This window comes from Mobula birostris, chromosome 1, assembly GCF_030028105.1.
Source record: "Mobula birostris isolate sMobBir1 chromosome 1, sMobBir1.hap1, whole genome shotgun sequence".
NCBI classification, from domain to species: Eukaryota; Metazoa; Chordata; class Chondrichthyes; order Myliobatiformes; family Myliobatidae; genus Mobula; species Mobula birostris.
The window spans coordinates 9,742,048-9,760,083 of record NC_092370.1 but is presented as its reverse complement, the minus strand read 5'-3'; the positions used below and the strand labels follow the sequence as shown (position 1 = coordinate 9,760,083).

The 18,036-nt window shown below is 44.3% G+C and overlaps 1 long non-coding RNA gene across 2 annotated transcripts in view; it reads left to right on the top strand.

Annotated features, from left to right (window-relative positions):
• LOC140194907 (uncharacterized) overlaps positions 1–18,036 on the top strand; it is a 61,287-nt gene that overhangs the window by 7,861 nt on the left and 35,390 nt on the right. For both annotated transcript variants that reach the window (XR_011885326.1, XR_011885325.1), the window contains exon 2: positions 13,911–14,014. This is a non-coding gene — a long non-coding RNA (uncharacterized lncRNA). The remainder of the gene's footprint in view (positions 1–13,910; positions 14,015–18,036) is intronic.

The window sequence follows — 18,036 nt, the reverse complement described above, 5'->3', positions numbered from 1 at the left end:
GGGCCTGTACTGTGCTGTACTATTCTATGTTCTATGAAAAGGGGAGGAGGAGGGAAGGAAGCAGGAAGCACCAGAGGCACATTCTGTAATGATCAATAAACCAATTGTTTGGAGAATCAAATGACCTTGCCTGGAGTTCTCAGGGCTGGGTGTGTCTGGACCTGCGCCACCCCAGGTCCCTGGCACTCCTCTGCCACCTGTCCGACACTCTTCCTGTGGCGTTCCACCCTTGCCATTCCCAACATCCTTTGCTCCCGCCAGATTTACAAACTTGCTCTCTGCTCCATGTTAACAAATATAGTACTGTGCAAGTCTTAGGCACTCAAGCTATATATATGTGCCAAAGACTTTTGCACAGTACTGTGTGTACTTTTGATAATGAATTTACTTTGAACTTTTGAACTTACAAAGTTTGAAATTCTTTCTGTTTCCTTTCTCTCCTTAAGTGCACTCCTTAAAACCTACTTCTTTTACTAAGCTTTGGTCTCTGAACTTAATATAAAGCAGACTAAGTTTGCAACTTAAATTTACCAGGTTGTTTTTAGACTGATATCAATGGCCAAATTACGTTCCAACAGATGGTAAAAGTTCTCTGCACCTTTATGGATGTATTTGCTGACTAGAAAGGCTGGGTCTGTTATAGGAGTCAAACTGGGCACCGGAGCCTGTGGTAGAACAAAAGACCCCCTGGAAAATCCTGGCAATTCTGGACGATGTTTCTCATCCTCTGCATGCTGCCTTGGCTGAACAGAGGAACACTTTTAGTAACAGACTAAGACAACTGCGCCTTTCCGAAGAGCGCTATATGAGGTCATTCTCAACCTCGATAATGAGTCAACCTGTAGCTGGGGAAGTGATAAGCCCTCCTGATAGTGTTTGTGATAACTTCTTAAAAATTCTTTCTACTTCTCTTCTACTATTTATATCTGTGCACCTATAATGCTACTGTGACACTGTAATTTCCTTTGGGATCAATAAAATACAGTATCTATCTCTCTATTTTCAGTGCCTTGTCCTGTGTGGAGATAAGAGCATAAGACATAGGAGCAGAATTGTACATAGAACATAGAAATCTACAGCACATTACAGGCCCTTCGGCCCACAATGTTGTTCTGACCATGTAACCTACTCTAGAAACTCCCTAAAATTTCCCTACGGCATAGTTCTCTATTTTTCTAAGTTCCATGTATCTAAGAGTCTCTTAAAAGACCCTATTGTATCCACCTCCACAACCACCACTGGCAGTGCATTCCACACACCCACCACTCTGTGTGTGGAAAAACTTACCCCTGACATCCCCCCGTACCTATTTCCAAGCACCTTAAAATTATGTCCCCTAGTGTTAGCCATTTCAGTCCTGAGAAATGATCAATGCTTCTCATCATCTCATACACCTCTATCAGGTCACCTCTCATCCTCCGTCACTCCAAGGAGAAAAGGCCGAGTTCACTCAACCTTGTAAATCTCCTCTGCACTCTCTCAATAGTATCCACATTATTCCTGTAGTGAGGTGACCAGAACTGAACACAGTACTCCAAATGGGGTCTGACTAAGGTCTTGTATAGCTGTAACATTACCTCTTAGCTCTTGAACTCAATCCCACGGTTGATGAATGCTAACACACCATGCGCCTTCTTAACAACACCATCAACATATGCAGCAGCTTTGAGTGTCCTATAGACATGGACCCCAACATCTCTCTGATCCTCTACACTGCCAAGAGTCTTACCATTTATATTATATTCTGACTTAAAATTTGACCTACCAAAATAAACCACTTCACACTTATCTGGGTTGAACTCCATTGGTCACTTTTCAGATCAGTTCTGCATCCTATCGATGTCCCGTTGTAACCTCTGACAACTCTCCAGACTATCCACAACACCCCCAACTTTCGTGTCATCAGCAAACTTACTAACCCACCCTTCTGCTTCCTCATCCAGGTCATTTATAAAAATCACAAAGAGGAGAGGTCCCAGAACAGATCACTGCAGAACACCACTGGTCACCGACCTCCATGCAGAATATGAACCATCTATAACCACCCTTTGCTTTCTTTGGGCAAGCCAATTCTGGATCCACAAAGCAAGGTCTCCTTGGATCCCATGCCTCCTTACTTCCTGAATGAGCCTTGCATGGTGCATCTTATCAAATGCCTTACTGAAATCCATATACACTACATTCACTGCTCTACCTTCATCAGTGTGTTTTGTTACACCCTCAAAGAATTCAATCGGGCTCGTGAGGCATAACCTGCCCTTGATAAAGCCATGCTGACTATCCCTGATCAGATTATGTCTCTCTAAAAGCTCATAAATCCTGCCTCTCAGGATCTTCAACAACAACTTGCCCACCACTGAAATCAGACTCACTGGTCTATAATTTCTAGGGCTATCTCTACTCCCTTTCTTGAACAACAGAACAACATTTGCAGCCCTCCAATCCTCCAGTACTTCTCCCATCCCCATTGATGATGCAAAGATCATTGCCAGAGGCTCAGCAATCTCCTCTCTTGCTTCCCATAGTAGCCTGGGATATATCTCATCTAGTCTCAGTGACTTATCTAACTTAATGCTTTTCAAAAGCACCAGCACATCCTCTTTCTTAATGTATATATATGCTCAAGCATTTCAGTACACTGTAAGCCATCCCAACAATTACCAAGGTCCTTTTCCTGGGTAAATCGTCGTCGTCGTGGCTATCCCGCGAGGTCAAGGATGATGGTCTTCGTTTTGAAGAAGTGGCTCACAGAGTGAAGACACCTGTGCATATATTTGTTTAACGTGTACTTGATGTTGCACTCCAAGAAGCACACGATACTTCACAAATCAACCAACTGATTCCAATGACATAGAAACCACAACAGTTGGAGCTGAAGGATTTGTTGCAGCCTTCATCCTCCTTCACAGCCGTTGAGTTTGAAGTAACTTCGTCCGCCTGTTCCACTGTTGAGGTCTTGGTTGGATTGTTCTTTGTCAGGGACCTCACCCTCGACCTTACCGCCACGGGTGACCCTACCAGGAGCATAGCTCCAGACAGCATCGCTCTCGGGATCACAGGACCGCACAAGCTTCACCACGACAAGGTGACAATCCACGCAGAAGCCCAGGTAAATACTGAAGCAAAGTATTCATTAAGTACTTCTGCTACTTCCTCCGACTCCATGCATTCATTCCCGCTATTGCACCTGATTGGTCCTCTTCTCACATGGTTCATCTCTTGCTCTTCACGTACTTATAGAATGCCTTGTGGTTTCCTTAATTCTGCTCACCAAGGTCTTCTTATGGCCCCTTCTCGCTCTCCTAATTCCATTCTTAAGCTCCTTCCTGGCAACCTTGTAATTTTCTAGAGCTCTAATAGTACCTAGTTTCTTGAACCTTTTGGAAGCTTTTCTTTTTAACTAGACTTTCTATATCCTTTGTACACCATGGTTCTTTTACCCTACCATCCTTTTCCTGCCCCAATGGAACATACCTATGTAGAATGTTCCATGAAAATTTGCCATATTTTTTACTGTGCATTTCCTGGAGGACATCTGCTCCCAATTTATCTTCCCAAGTTCCTGCCTAAGAGCAACATATTTCCCCCACCCCAGTTAAATGTTTTCCCAAATTGTCTGCTCCTATCCCTCTCCAGCTCTATGGTAAAGGAGAGAGTTGTGATCACTATCTCCAAAATGCTCTCCCACCAAGAGACCTGACGCCTGACCAGGTTCATTTCCCAATACCAGATCAAGTACAGCCTGTCCTCTAGTTGGCTTATCTACATATTACGTCAGGAAACCTTCCTGAACACACCTAACAAACTCCATCCCATCTAAACCCCCTTGTTCTATACAGATGTCAGTCAATCTTTGCAGGTGACACAAAGCTGGGTGGCAGTGTGAAATGCGCGGAGGATGTTGAGATAATGCAGGATGACTTGGACAGGTTGGGTGAGTGGGCAGATGCAGTTTAATGTGGATAAATGTTGGGTTATCCTCTTTGGTGGCAAGAACAGGAAGGCAGATTACTATTTGAATGGTGTCAAGTTAGGAAAAGGGGAAGTACTATGAGATCTAGGTGTCCTTGTTCATCAGTCACTGAAAGTAAGCATGCAGGTACAGCAGACAGTGAAGAAAGCTAATGGCATGTTGGCCTTCATAACAAGGGGAGTTGAGTATAGGAGCAAAGAGGTCCTTCTGCAGTTGTGCAGGGCCCTGATGAGACCACACCTGGAGTATTGTGTGCAGTTTTGGTCTCCAAATTTGAGGAAGGACAGTCTTGCTATTGAGGGAGTGCACCGGAGGTTCACGAGGTTAATTTCCAGGATGGTGGGACTGTCATATGTTGAAAGATTGGATACTGGGTTTGTATACACTGGAATTTAGAAGGATGAGAGGGGATCTGGTTGAAACATATAAGATTGTTAAGGGATTGGACACGCTAGAGGCAGGAAACATGTTCCCGATGTTGGGGGAGTCCAGAACCAGAGGCCACAATTTGAGAATAAGGGGTAGGCCATTTAGAATGGAGTTGAGGAAAAACTTTTTCACCCAGAGAGTTGTGGATCTGAGGAATGCTCTGCCTCAGAAGGCAGTGGAGGCCAATTCTCTGGATGCTTTCAAGAAAGAATTAGATAGAGCTGTTAATGATAGCAGAGTCAAGGGATATGGGGAGAGGGCAGGAACGGGGTACTGATTGTGGATGATCCGCCATGATCACAGTGAATGGCGGTGCTGGCTCAATGGGCCAAATGGCCTACTCCTGCAGCTATTTTCTATTGTCTAACATGAGGAAAGTTAAAATCTCTCATCACAACAACTCTATTATTATTGCACTATTCCAGAATCTGCTTCCCTATCTGATCCTCAATGTCTCTGTTATGACTGAGGGGTCTATAAAAACACCCAGTAGAGTTATTAACCCCTTCCTGTTTCTGACTTCCACCCACATTGACTCAGTAGACAATCCCTCCATGACTGACTCCTTTTCTGCAGCCATGATTAGCAATGCTCTTTTGCCTCCCTTCCTATCCTTTTTGAAACATCTGAAGCCCAGAACACTCAGCAGCCATTCCTGCCCCTGAAACATTCAAGTTTCTGTAATGGCCACGATGTCATAGTTCCATGTATTGATCCATGCTCGAAGTTCATCGGCCTCGCTTATGATGCTCCTTGCATTAAAATAGACACATCTAAAACCTTCAGGCTGAGGGCATCTTTGCTCTATCATCTGCTTATCATTCCTCACAAACTCCCTACAAGCTGTCTGTACTTGTGCGTCATCCTCTGCCTCTTCACTTCAGTTCCCACCCCACTGCAAATCCAGTTTAAACCCTCCCCAACAGCATTAGCAAACCTCAAGCCCAGAATTATTGGATTCCCTCCAGTTCAGGTGCAACCCATCCCACTTGTACAAGTCACTCCCTTCCCCAGAAAAGGGTCCAATAATCCTGCCCCCTGCATCATCTCCTCAGCCACTTATTCATCTGTGCTATCTTCCCTTTTCTGACCTTCACTAGTTTGTGGCACTGGGAGTAATCTGGAGATTACCACCTTGGAGGTACTGCTCTTCAACCTCCTTCCTAACTCCCTGAACTTACTGCACAGGACCTCTACCCCTCTCCTGCCTATGTCATTGGTACCAACATGTACCACCACCTCTGGCTGCTCACCCTCCCCTTCAAGAATATTCTGCAACTGCTCAGAGACATCTTGGACCCTTGCACCCGGAAGACAACACACTATCCTGGTTTGTTGCCTCATCACATTTGGTGGTGCTCTGCCTTCCTTCCGCTGCTGCCAATTCTTCCGATGCTTCCCACACCTGCGCACTGGCCCGTTGCGTCTGTTCCGCCACTCCATCATGGCCTATTTATTATCCCTCTCAACCCCATTCTCCTGCCTTCTCCCTGTAACCCTTGACACCCTGACTAATCATGAGCCTTTCGCCCTCTGCTTAAAATACACTCTGTGGCAATGAATTCCACAGACCTACCACCCTATCAATTCCTTCTCAATTCTGTTCTAAAAGGACGTCTTTCCATTCTGAGGCCATGCCTCTGGTCCTGGACTCTCCCACTATAGAAATCACTCTCTCCATGTCCAGTCTGTCTCAGCCTTGAATAAATTTCAGTGAGGACCCCCCCCCGCCCCGCCGCAACTATCTTCTCATGGTGGTTCAGTAATTACAGCCTGACTCAGTGGCACTTGCTTTTGCTGTACCAGGACAAAGTGTATAATGCTTGCTTCAGAGAGAATACTTCCTTTTGTGTGTAATGAGTTTCCTCAAAATTGAATGTGGTGCCTTTATCACATGTTTATCGAAACACAGAGTGAAATACATTATTTTGCATCAACAACAAATATAGTCTGAGGATGTGCCGGCGATAGCCCGCAAATGTCTCCATGTTTCTGGCGCCAACATAACATGTCCACCACTCACGAACCCTAAACCTTATGTCTTTGGAACGTGGGAGGAACCCAGAGCAGACTCACGTGGTCTTGGGGAAGACATATAAACTCTTTCCAGACAGCAGTGGGGATTGCTGACTGCTACACTACCACACAACACCCACAAAATGCTGGAGGAACTCAGCAGGCCAGGCAGCATCTATGGAAAAGAGTACGGTCAACACTTCAGGCCGAAACCCTTCAGCAGGGCTGAAACGTCATCTGTACTCTTTTCCATAGATGCTGCCTGGCCTGCTGAGTTCCTCCAGCATTTTGTGGGTGTGGCTTGGATTTCCAGCATCTGCAGATTTTCTCTTGTTTACTACACTGCCGCGTTCAATGTAGTCTAAATTGAAGAAAGAATTGGAAGATATTTTCATATGTTTCGATGAATGAATGTGTAAAACTCAGTCTGGAAATGAACAGGAAGGCATTGTTCTATGACTGCAGGTGTTGCCTTTTGGACAAAACCTCTCTGAGGAGTATTACCTTGTCTTGTTGGAGAAGCCTTGTAAATTCCTGAGTCCTGAGAATGATGCAATTGGCACTTAGCTCCATGGCAGTAATGTCAAGTGGGAGGTGCCAGACAAACAGCAATCCAACCAAGACCTTAACAGTGGAACTGTTGGGAGGTGATGACACATCACAACAGCAGTGACGGTGGAGGAAGGCCACAGCCGTGAAGGGTCCTCAGTCCTCTTGCATTCCATGTCACTGGACCCTGACACTAATCTGTCAAGCACCATGTGGCAGTCCTCTCTGTGCATCAGCTTCCCCACATTAAACAAAGTCACGCACAAGCATTCTCCATAGTTGGAATCCACCCTAAAATCCTGGATTGTGTACCTACCAATAGACAACCCGTTAGGAGAACATCATACCACTCGTGTGATGGCAGTGCTACTACTTTTGGACAAGGTGTTTATCTAAGGTCATACCTGCTCCTTAGGAGGATTAAGTAGATCTACTGGAGGAACAGAAGTTTTTCCCAGAGTCCAACCAATATTTATCTCTTAATTCGTATTCCTGAACGAGATTGGCCATTATCAATAGTCTTTGGGGCAGTTTGCTGCATGTAAAGTTGTTGACGTGTTTCCTGCATTACAAAAGTGAATACACTTCAAAAACGAATCCTTTGGAGGTATAAAGCTATGGGACACCCTGACGCTGTGAAAGTACAAACCACTGAGTCAGAATATTTAGTAATAAATTATTTTGAATGTCAGTCAAAATAGACTCAAGATCACTCAAAACCCTTACTCAATCCTATCAGTCAAAATCGATGCTACATTACAGTAAAACTTACACATAACTTTCAAACTGACGGTACACATGTAATCTTTATTTTTAAACTCATGATCTCCGCTTTCGTTTATGGTTTTGGGGATGTTGTGATGACTGCATCAATGGAGCTGAGAATGATTCATTTATGTTAAAGAGTTTCTCAGGGACATTCTTTTTTTAATTTGTCATTATACTTTTTTCCTGCATTTAGGCCACCACTGTTTTTTTTCCTCGCATGGTTTATTTTTATTTGCATTTCTCGGATGCTTGTTCCCCAGTGTCATGCTGTGGGATTCAATTAGAGGATACACAGCATTATTTTTTATCCTTGCACAAGGTTGGTTATCTTTTTTTTGTGGGATTTAACATTTTAGAAACTATCAGAATTCTTAGAAACAATTTATGTATATAATCTGATTGGATGTATCAGGAAAAGCCCTTTCTTGTTTTAATGGGATGTTAGTGATGACGTGCTTTTATGCAATTCCCTCAAAATATTAATTGATTCTATTGTGTTTTTTGTATTTATTGTGATTGCCCACAAGCAAATGAATCTCAGGGTTGTACATGATGCCGTATATGTACTTTGATAATAAATTTACGTTGAAATATTTCTTGCCTCTGTTGACCTCTCACTGCAACATCATCGTCGTCACTTATTTATTTATCGATTTATTGATTGATTGATTGGGATACAGCACAGAATAAGCCCTTTTGGCCCTTTCAGCCACACCATCAGTAACCCCTGATTTAATACTAGCCTAATCACAGGACAATTTACAATGACCAATTAACCTACAAGTCTTTGAACTGTGGGAGGAATCCCACGCAATCACAGGGAGAACGTACCAACTGCTCACAGGCAGCAGTGGGAATTAAACCCAGGTTGCCTGCACTGTAAAGCATTGTGCTAATCACTACACTACCATACTGCCCCATTCATCATCATCATCATGTGCCATGTCGTATGACATGGGCCATAATGGTCTTGACCATGATTTTTCTACAGAAGTGGTTTCCCCATTGTCTTTTTCTGGGCAGTGTCTTTACAAGACGGGTGACCCCCCCCCCCAGCCATTATCAATACTCTTCGGAGATTGTCTGCCTGGCATTAATGGTCGCATAATCAGGACTTGTGATTAGCACCGCCTGCTCATAGGACCATCCGCCACCTGCTGCCATAGCTTCACATGACCCTGATCAGTGGGGATAACCAGATGCTACACCTTGCCCAAGGAAAACCTTCAGGCTAGTGGAGGGAATAAATGCCTTACACCTCCTTTGGTGGAGAGCTACATCTATCCCAGCACTCTCAGTGCTGACTCGTGATAAAATTTGGCTGCACTAGTTCTCCAAATTATTCAGCTTCAACCTTTCACCATCCAGAGAGCTGAACGCTTCCAACATCTTGCTTCCTGTTTCTTATTTTATTTCAAGGCTCATTCATCCTGGTGTTTACTGACAAATCTCTATAGATGCATAATGGAGAATATCCTAACCATGGCTTCGTGTGAAAACACCAATGCCCAGGAATGGAGAAGGCTACAAAAAGTGTTGGATACAGCCCATTGAGCACACTTACATGCAGTCCTGCCACAAGAAAGCAGCGTCCATCATCAAAGACCCCCATTATCCAGGTCATGCTCTCTTCTTGCTACTACCATCAGTAAGGAGGTACATAAGCCTTAGGTCCCACACCACCAGGTTCAGGAACAGTTATTCAAAATTCAAAGTAACTTTATTCTCAAAGTACATATATGTCTCCATATACAACCCAGAGACTCATTGTTTGGTGGGCATACTCAATAAATCCATACAATAATAACCATAACAGAATCAATGAAAGACTGCACCAATTTGAGTGTTCAACCATAAGACTATAAGACATTGGAGCAGAATTAGGCCATCTGGCTCAACAAGTCTGCTCCGCCACTCAATCATGGCTGATCCGTTTTTTCTATCTCCTCCTCAGACCCAGTTCCCGGCCTTCTCCCCATAACCTTTGATGCCATGTCCGGTCAAGAACTTATCAATCTCTGCCTTAAGTACACCCAACGACCTGTCCTGCACAGCTGCTTGTGACAACAAATTCATCACCCTTTCGCTAAAGAAATTTCCTTGCATCTCTGTTTTGAAAGGGCGCCCTCTACCTTGAGGCTATGTGCTCTTGTCCTATTCTCTCCCACCATGGGAAACATCCTTTCCACATCTACTCTGTCTAGGCCTTTCAACATTCAAAAGGTTTCAATGAGATCCCCCCCCATCCTTCTGAATTGCAGTGAGTACAGACCCAAAGCCATCAAACGTTCCTCGTATGATAACCCTTTCATTCCTGAAATCCTTGTGAACCTCCTCTGGACCCTCTCCAATGCCAGCACATCTTTTCTAAGATGAGGGGCCCAGAACTGTTCACAATACTCAAGGTGAGGTCTCACCAGTGCCTTATAAAGCCTTAGCAGTACATCCTTGATCTTGTATTCCAGACCTCTTGAAAAGAATGCTAACATGGCATTTGCCTTGCCATTCCCAACATCCTTGGCTCCTGCCAGATTTACAAGCTCCCTCTCCGTTCCATGTTAGACATGTGCCCAAGACTCTTGCACAGTACTGTAACTGAGGTCCTTGTTCACAAAAGCCTTGATTTTAAAATTCATTTCTCTTTGTTCCAATCTCCCCAAGATCTTACTGCTTCATTTTTCTTGCCACATCTTCTTACTTTACAATCCTCCTAAATCCCTGTGCTCTAACTGTTCTTCTGTCTTGTGCTTCCCTGACTTCCTTTCTCTCATAATTACGAGTTCAGCTGACTAGCCCTGAGCTTAGATTTCCAGACCCGAAATCTCTTTGCTCTTCCTCCATTGAAGTACTCCTTCAATAGCAACCCCATCCCGTAAAAACCCAACGCTACAGAAATGCCAACAGAAGCTCCAAAAACCTCATCCCTGGAAGAGGAAGGATCTTCGCCTAGAAGATGGATCACATCCCTGCTCTTATATTCTAGGCCTCATGAAGTGAATGATAACATTGTATTTGCCTTCCTCAATGCTGACTCAACCTGCAAGTTAACCTTTAGGGTGTTCAGCACAAAGACTCCCAAGTCTCTTTGCATCTCAGATTTCTGGATTTTCTCCCCTTTAGAGAATAGTCTGCACATTTATTTCTTCTACCAAAGTGCATGACCATACATCTTCCAACATTATATTTCATTTGCCACTTTCTTGCCCATTCTCCTAATCTGTCAAAGTCCTTCTGCATCCTACCTGTTTCCTCAACACTACCTGCCCCTCCACCAATCTTTGTATCATCTGCAAACTTGAGAACAAAACCACCTATTCCATCATCTAAGTCATTGATATACAGCATAAAAAGAAGCGGCCTCAACACCGACCCCAACACCCAAGAGTCACTAGTCATAACCAGGACTTGTGATATGCACCAGCTGCACATATGACCATCCACCACCTGCTCCCATGGCTTCACGTGACCCTGATCGGTGGGGTGTGTGGTGGGGGGGGCGGTAAGCAGGTGCTACACCTCGCCCAAGGGGGACCTGCAGACTAGCAGAGGGAAGGAATGCTCTAAACCTATTTTGGTAGAGACGTATCTTCACCCAGCCACCCAGAATTTCGACAGTACATCTGCTGAAATGTATCAGCTCTGTGCCTCCTCCTCCTCACAACTCTATTGTTAGCATCAGCAGGATTGGATTTATTAACTCGGTCATTCAAATCATTGACCTAGATTCTGAACATTGATATCCCAGCACTCAATTAATTACAGCCTTTCAATCTGGAATCACTTGCTTATTCAAGTCTTTTTGTTTCTATCATTTAACCATTCCTCAATCTATGCCCATATATAATACCAGCCAATAATTGTATCTAGTTAAACCGTGTGCCTTCCCTCAGTAGACTGTGAAGAAACTAGTTCGGATAGCCAGTTTCCAAGTTAAGGTTCAGCTTATTGTCATGTGTACAAATACAAGTATACACACATGCAATGAGAAACTTCCTCTCAGAGTGTCACCAGCACATAGCATCAATTTAGTGGCATGGTACAGAGGCATCTGTAAGATCAAAGTTCAATTCATGCCACCGTCTGTGAGGAGTTTTTACGTTCTCCCCATGACTACATGGGTTTCCTCTGGAAGCTCCTATTTCCTTCCACAATCTATAAATGTACAGGTTAAGGTTAGTAAGTTGTGGGCATGCTATATTGGCGACTGAAGAGTGGCCACACTTGTGGGCTTCCCCCAGCTCATCCTTGGACTGTGTGTGTTGTTGATGTAAATGACACATTTTACTGCATGTTTCAATGTACATGTGACAAATAAACCCCATCTTTCTTTCTTTAGAACATGGAATAGTACAGATGGGAACAGGCCGTTTAGCCCACAATATTGTGCTGACCAATATAAACCCACTCCATGATCAATCTAATCCTTCCCTCCTACACAGCCCATAACCACCAATGATTTTCTTACATCCATATGCCTATCTAACAGTCTCTTAAATGTCCCAAATGTATCTACCACTACCATCACTCCTGGCAGCACATCAGTGCATTCTGCACACCCACCGCTCTGTGTGTGGAAAAAAAAACTACCTTTAACGTTCAAAGTAAAATTTATTATCAGAGTACATTTATCTCATCATTAACAACCCTGAGATTTATTTTCTTGTGGGCATACTCAGCAAATCTATAGAATAGTAACTGTAAACAGGATCAGTAAAAGATCAACCAGAGTGCAGAAGACAACAAAATGTGCAAATGCAAATATAAATAAATAGCAATAAATGAGAACATGAGGTAACAAGAATCCATAAAACCATAAGACATAGGAGCAGAATTAGGCCATTCAGCCCTTCAAGTATGCTCTGGCAATCCATCATGGCTGATCCTGGATCCCGTTCAACCCCATACACCTGCCTTCTCACCTTATCCCTTGATGCCCTGACCAATCACAACACTATCAACTTCCTCTTTAAATATACCCATGGACTTGGCCTGCACCACAGTCTGTGGCAGAGCATTCCACAGATTCATTATTCTCTGGCTAAAAAAATTTCTTCCTTACTTCTGTTCTAAAAGGTCATCCCTCAATTTTGAGGCTGTACCCTCTAGTTCTGGATACCCCCTCCATAGGAAATATCCTCTCCACACCCACCTTATCTAGTCCTTTCAAACATTCTGTGGGTTTCAGTAACATCCCCCCACATTCTTCTAAATTCCAGTGAGTACAGGCCCAAAGCTGCCAAACGCCCCTCATACGTTAGCCAAAACTGTTGAAAATACTCCCAAGTGCAGCCTGACTAGTGTTTTATAAAGGCTCAGCATTACCTCCTTGATTTTATATTCTATTCCCCTTGAAATAAATGCCAACATTGCATTTGCCTTCTTTACCATAGACTCAACCTGTAAGTTAACCTTCTGGGTGTCTTGCATGGGGAATCCTAGGTGTCTTCTCGCCACTGATGTTTGAACCTTCTCCCCACTTAGATAATAGTCCACACTATTATTCCTTTTACCAAAATGTATTATCATACATTTCCCAACACTGTATTCCATCTGCCACTTTTTTGCCCATTTTTCCAATTTGTCTAACTCCTGCTGCAATCGCATTGCTTCCTCAGCCCTCCACCAATCTTCGTATCATCCGCAAACTTTGCCACAAAGCCATCAATTCCATTATCCAAATCATTGACAAACAATGTGAAAAGTCCCAGTCTCAATACTGACTAACCCCGGAGGAACACAACTAGTCACTGGCAGTCAACCAGAAAAGACCCCCTTCATTCTCACTCGCTGCCCCCTGCCTGTCAGCCATTCCGCTATCCATGCCAGAATCTTTCTTGTAAAGTCATAGGATTTTATCTTGTTAAGCAGTCTCATACATGGCACCTTCTGAAAATCCAAGTAAATGATATCCACTGCCTCTGCTTTGCCCACCCTGCTGGTACTTCCTTGAAGAACCCAACAGATTTGTCAGGCAAGATTTTCCTTTACAGAAGCCATGCTAACTTTGACTTACTTTATCATTAGTCTCCAAGTACCCCGAAACCTCATCCTTGATAATGGACTCCAGCACTTTCCCAACCACTGAGCTGAGGCTAATTGGCCTATAATTTCCTTTCTTTTGCTTTCGTCCCTTTTTAAAGAGTGGAGTGACATTTGCAATTTTCCGGTTCTCCAGGACCACGCCAGAATCAAGTGATTCTTGAAAGGTCATGACCAATGCATCTGTTATCTCTTCAGCAACCTCTCTGAGGACTCTGGGATGCAGTCCATCTGATCCAGGTGAGTTATCCACCTTAAGACCTTTGAGTTTGCTCGCTCGTTTTCCTTTTTAATGGTGATGGTACCTACTACTCCTTGCTGACACCCAAAGACCTCTGGCACACTGCTAGAGTCTTCCACAGCCCTTAAAGTGAGATCATTGGTTGTGGGAACATCTCAATGGATGGGCAAGTGAGTATAGTCATCCCCTTTGTTGCCCTCTGATCCTCCGATGGTCCTCTCATGGACCTCTACTTTCCTTCTCCTGAAGTCTATAATCATCACTTTGGTCTAGTTGACATTGGGTGAGAGGTTGTTGTTCTGACACCACTCAGCCAGATTTTCAATCTTTCTCCTACATGCTGATTCATCACCAGCTTTGATTCAGCCTACAACAGTGGTGTCATTAGCAAACAAATATGGCTTGTGGGTTATATGTACTGTGTGTGCACCTTGATCTGGAGGACATTATTTTATTTGGTGGTATACACGTGTACAGCTGAATGACAATAAAGTTGAATTTGACCTTGAGAGTGGCAACCATCTGCTCAGCAGAGGCAGTTGATTTGGGTTTAGTTATGGATTGGGGTCTAAGACCTCCTTGTTGATAGTGTAGAGGTTTGCAGGATGCAAGTTAAAGTCGGGGCACAGGGAACTGACCTGACGGTTGTCATAGACTCAGAGCACAACAGCACAGACACAGGCCCTTCAGCCCATCTAGTTCATGCCAAACTGTTAATCTGCCTAGTCCCATCAGCCTGTACCTGGACCATAGCCCTCCATATCATAGAAACATAGAAACATAGAAAATAGGTGCAGGAGTAGGCCATTCGGCCCTTCGAGCCTGCACCACCATTTATTATGATCATGGCTGATCATCCAACTCAGAACCCCGCCTCAGCCTTCCCTCCATACCCCCTGATCCCCGTAGCCACAAGGGCCATATCTAACTCCCTCTTAAATATAGCCAATGAACTGGCCTCAACTGTTTCCTGTGGCAGAGAATTCCACAGATTCACCACTCTCTGTGTGAAGAAGTTTTTCCTAATCTCGGTCCTAAAAGGCTTCCCCTTTATCCTCAAACTGTGACCCCTTGTTCTGGATTTCCCCAACATTGGGAACAATCTTCCTGCATCTAGCCTGTCCAATCCCTTTAGGATTTTATACGTTTCAATCAGATCCCCCCTCAATCTTCTAAATTCCAACGAGTACAAGCCCAGTTCATCCAGTCTTTCTTCATATGAAAGTCCTGCCATCCCAGGAATCAATCTGGTGAACCTTCTTTGTACTCCCTCTATGGCAAGGATGTCTTTCCTCAGATTAGGGGACCAAAACTGCACACAATACTCCAGGTGTGGTCTCACCAAGGCCTTGTACAACTGCAGTAGTACCTCCCTGCTCCTGTACTCAAATCCTCTCGCTATAAATGCCAGCATACCATTCGCCTTTTTCACCGCCTGCTGTACCTGCATGCCCACTTTCAATGACTGGTGTATAATGACACCCAGGTCTCGTTGCACCTCCCCTTTTCCTAATCGGCCACCATTCAGATAATAATCTGTTTTCCTATTTTTGCTACCAAGGTGGATAACTTCACATTTATCCACATTAAATTGCATCTGCCATGAATTTGCCCACTCACCCAACCTATCCAAGTCACTCTGCATCCTCTTAGCATCCTCCTCACAGCTAACACTGCCACCCAGCTTCGTGTCATCCGCAAACTTGGAGATGCTGCATTTAATTTCCTCATCCAAGTCATTAATATATATTGTAAACAACTGGAGTCCCAGCACTGAGCCTTGCGGTACCCCACTAGTCACCGCCTGCCATTCTGAAAAGGTCCCGTTCATTCCCACTCTTTGCTTCCTGTCTGCTAACCAATTCTCCATCCACATCAATACCTTACCCCCAATACCATGTGCTTTAAGTTTGCACACTAATCTCCTGTGTGGGACCTTGTCAAAAGCCTTTTGAAAATCCAAATATACCACATCCACTGGTTCTCCCCTATCCACTCTACTAGTTACATCCTCAAAAAATTCAATGAGATTCGTCAGACATGATCTTCCCTTCACAAATCCATGCTGACTTTGTCCGATGATTTCACCACTTTCCAAATGTGCTGTTATCACATCTTTGATAACTGACTCCAGCAGTTTCCCCACCACTGACGTTAGGCTAACCGGTCTATAATTCCCCGGTTTCTCTCTCTCTCCTTTTTTAAAAAGTGGGGTTACATTAGCCACCCTCCAATCCTCAGGAACTAGTCCAGAATCTAACGAGTTTTGAAAAATTATCACTAATGCATCCACTATTTCTTGGGCTACTTCCTTAAGTACTCTAGGATGCAGATCATCCAATATCAATCCCATCCATGTACATATTCAAACTTCTCTTAAAAGTTGCATTCGAACCCCAATCACCACTTCTGCTGGCAACTTGTTCCACACTATCACCACCCTCTGAGTGAAGAAAGTTCCTCTTAAATATTTCACCTTTCACCCATAACCTATGACCTCTAGTTCTAATCTTACCCAACCTCAGTGGAAAAAGGCCACTTGCATTAACCTTATCTATAACCCCCATAATTTTGTATACCTCTATCAAATCTCCCCTCATTCTCCCATGCTCCAAGGAATAAAGCCCTAACATAATTGTCCTTTCCCTACACATACGGTCCTCAAGGCCCGGCAACATCCTTGTAGATGTTTTCTGTTTTCTATTGGATACAATAGGGTCTTTTAAGAGATTCTTAGATAGGTACATGGAGCTTAGAAAAATAGAGGGCTTTGTGGTAGGGTAATTCTAGGCAGCTTCTAGAGTAGGGTATGTGTGGGCTGAAGGGCCTGTAATGTTCTGTAGATTTCTGTTCTATGTTAAGCTCAGGGGAGGTGGTCCCCACAAGTTCCATGGTTTTGGCACTTGAGAGGTGCCCAAGGAGCTCTTGGTCTTCCGACCAGCAGTTGGACAAACCCACTGCTGAGAGTCTGACAGGTTCTATTCACAACCAAAGTATACCATTATCACTTTCATCACTGACCATTACCTGCCTCCCTGTTAACTGTCCCATTCCTTCCCTCCTCCCTACTTCCTCTACAGTATAACACCTTCCCTACCCCTCTCTGACAGGAGGTCACTGAACTGAGGCTTTACCTCCAAGACCCCATGATTGTCCAAGTACTCCCAGCACTTTGTGTTTTTAATTCAGATTCCACAGAGTGCAGTGAAGAACTGTCCACGGGAAGAGTCAAGACCATGCTTGGAGTCTCTCAGGACTTCCTCAACCCTACTCACTAATCTGACAATCACATTCATGGGACCTCCTTCATCTCCACCACAAACTCATCCCCTATCCATGATGCCAGAGCTGTAAGGGAGTAGGGAATAGTTAATCCAGAGGTATTGGATTAAGGAAATCCTTCACTTCTAATGAACCTGTGATTCAGGGTCAGATGTTCTGGTTTGGATCCAGGAGGAATTCAGCAGTTCAGGTGGCATCTACTTACTTACTGCCCAATACACCGCTGGTGCTTAGGGCAGCAAAGAACGTTTTCTTCATTGCTGTTTCCGTAACAATTTTGTTTGACCAGTCAGTGTGGTTAGTCCTGAGCTGAACCTCTGAATGTGGAGGACCAGTCTTAGTCCGGCTTCCACCCTTTGACCTGTTACCCATGGGTGACCCTACAACAGCCAAGGCATAAAGCCCTGACTCCAGCCGGCATTGTCCTCTGGGTCATTGAGGTACACAAGCCTCTGAACCCTATGACAAGGTTGTGGTCCTCTTGGAGGGCTGCATTTCTGGTGGGGAATAGAGTCAATGCTTCGGGCCAAGACCCTTCATCAGGACTGGTAAGGAAGGGGGAAGAAGCCAGAATAAGGAGATGGGAAGGAGTACAAGCTGGCAGGTGATAGGTGAAACCGGGGCGGGGGGGGGGAGGTGACATGAAAAGCTGGGAATGATAGGTGGAAAAGGTAAAAGGCTGAAGAAAGAATGTGATAGGAGAGGACAATGGATTATGGGAGAAAGGGAAGGAGGAAGG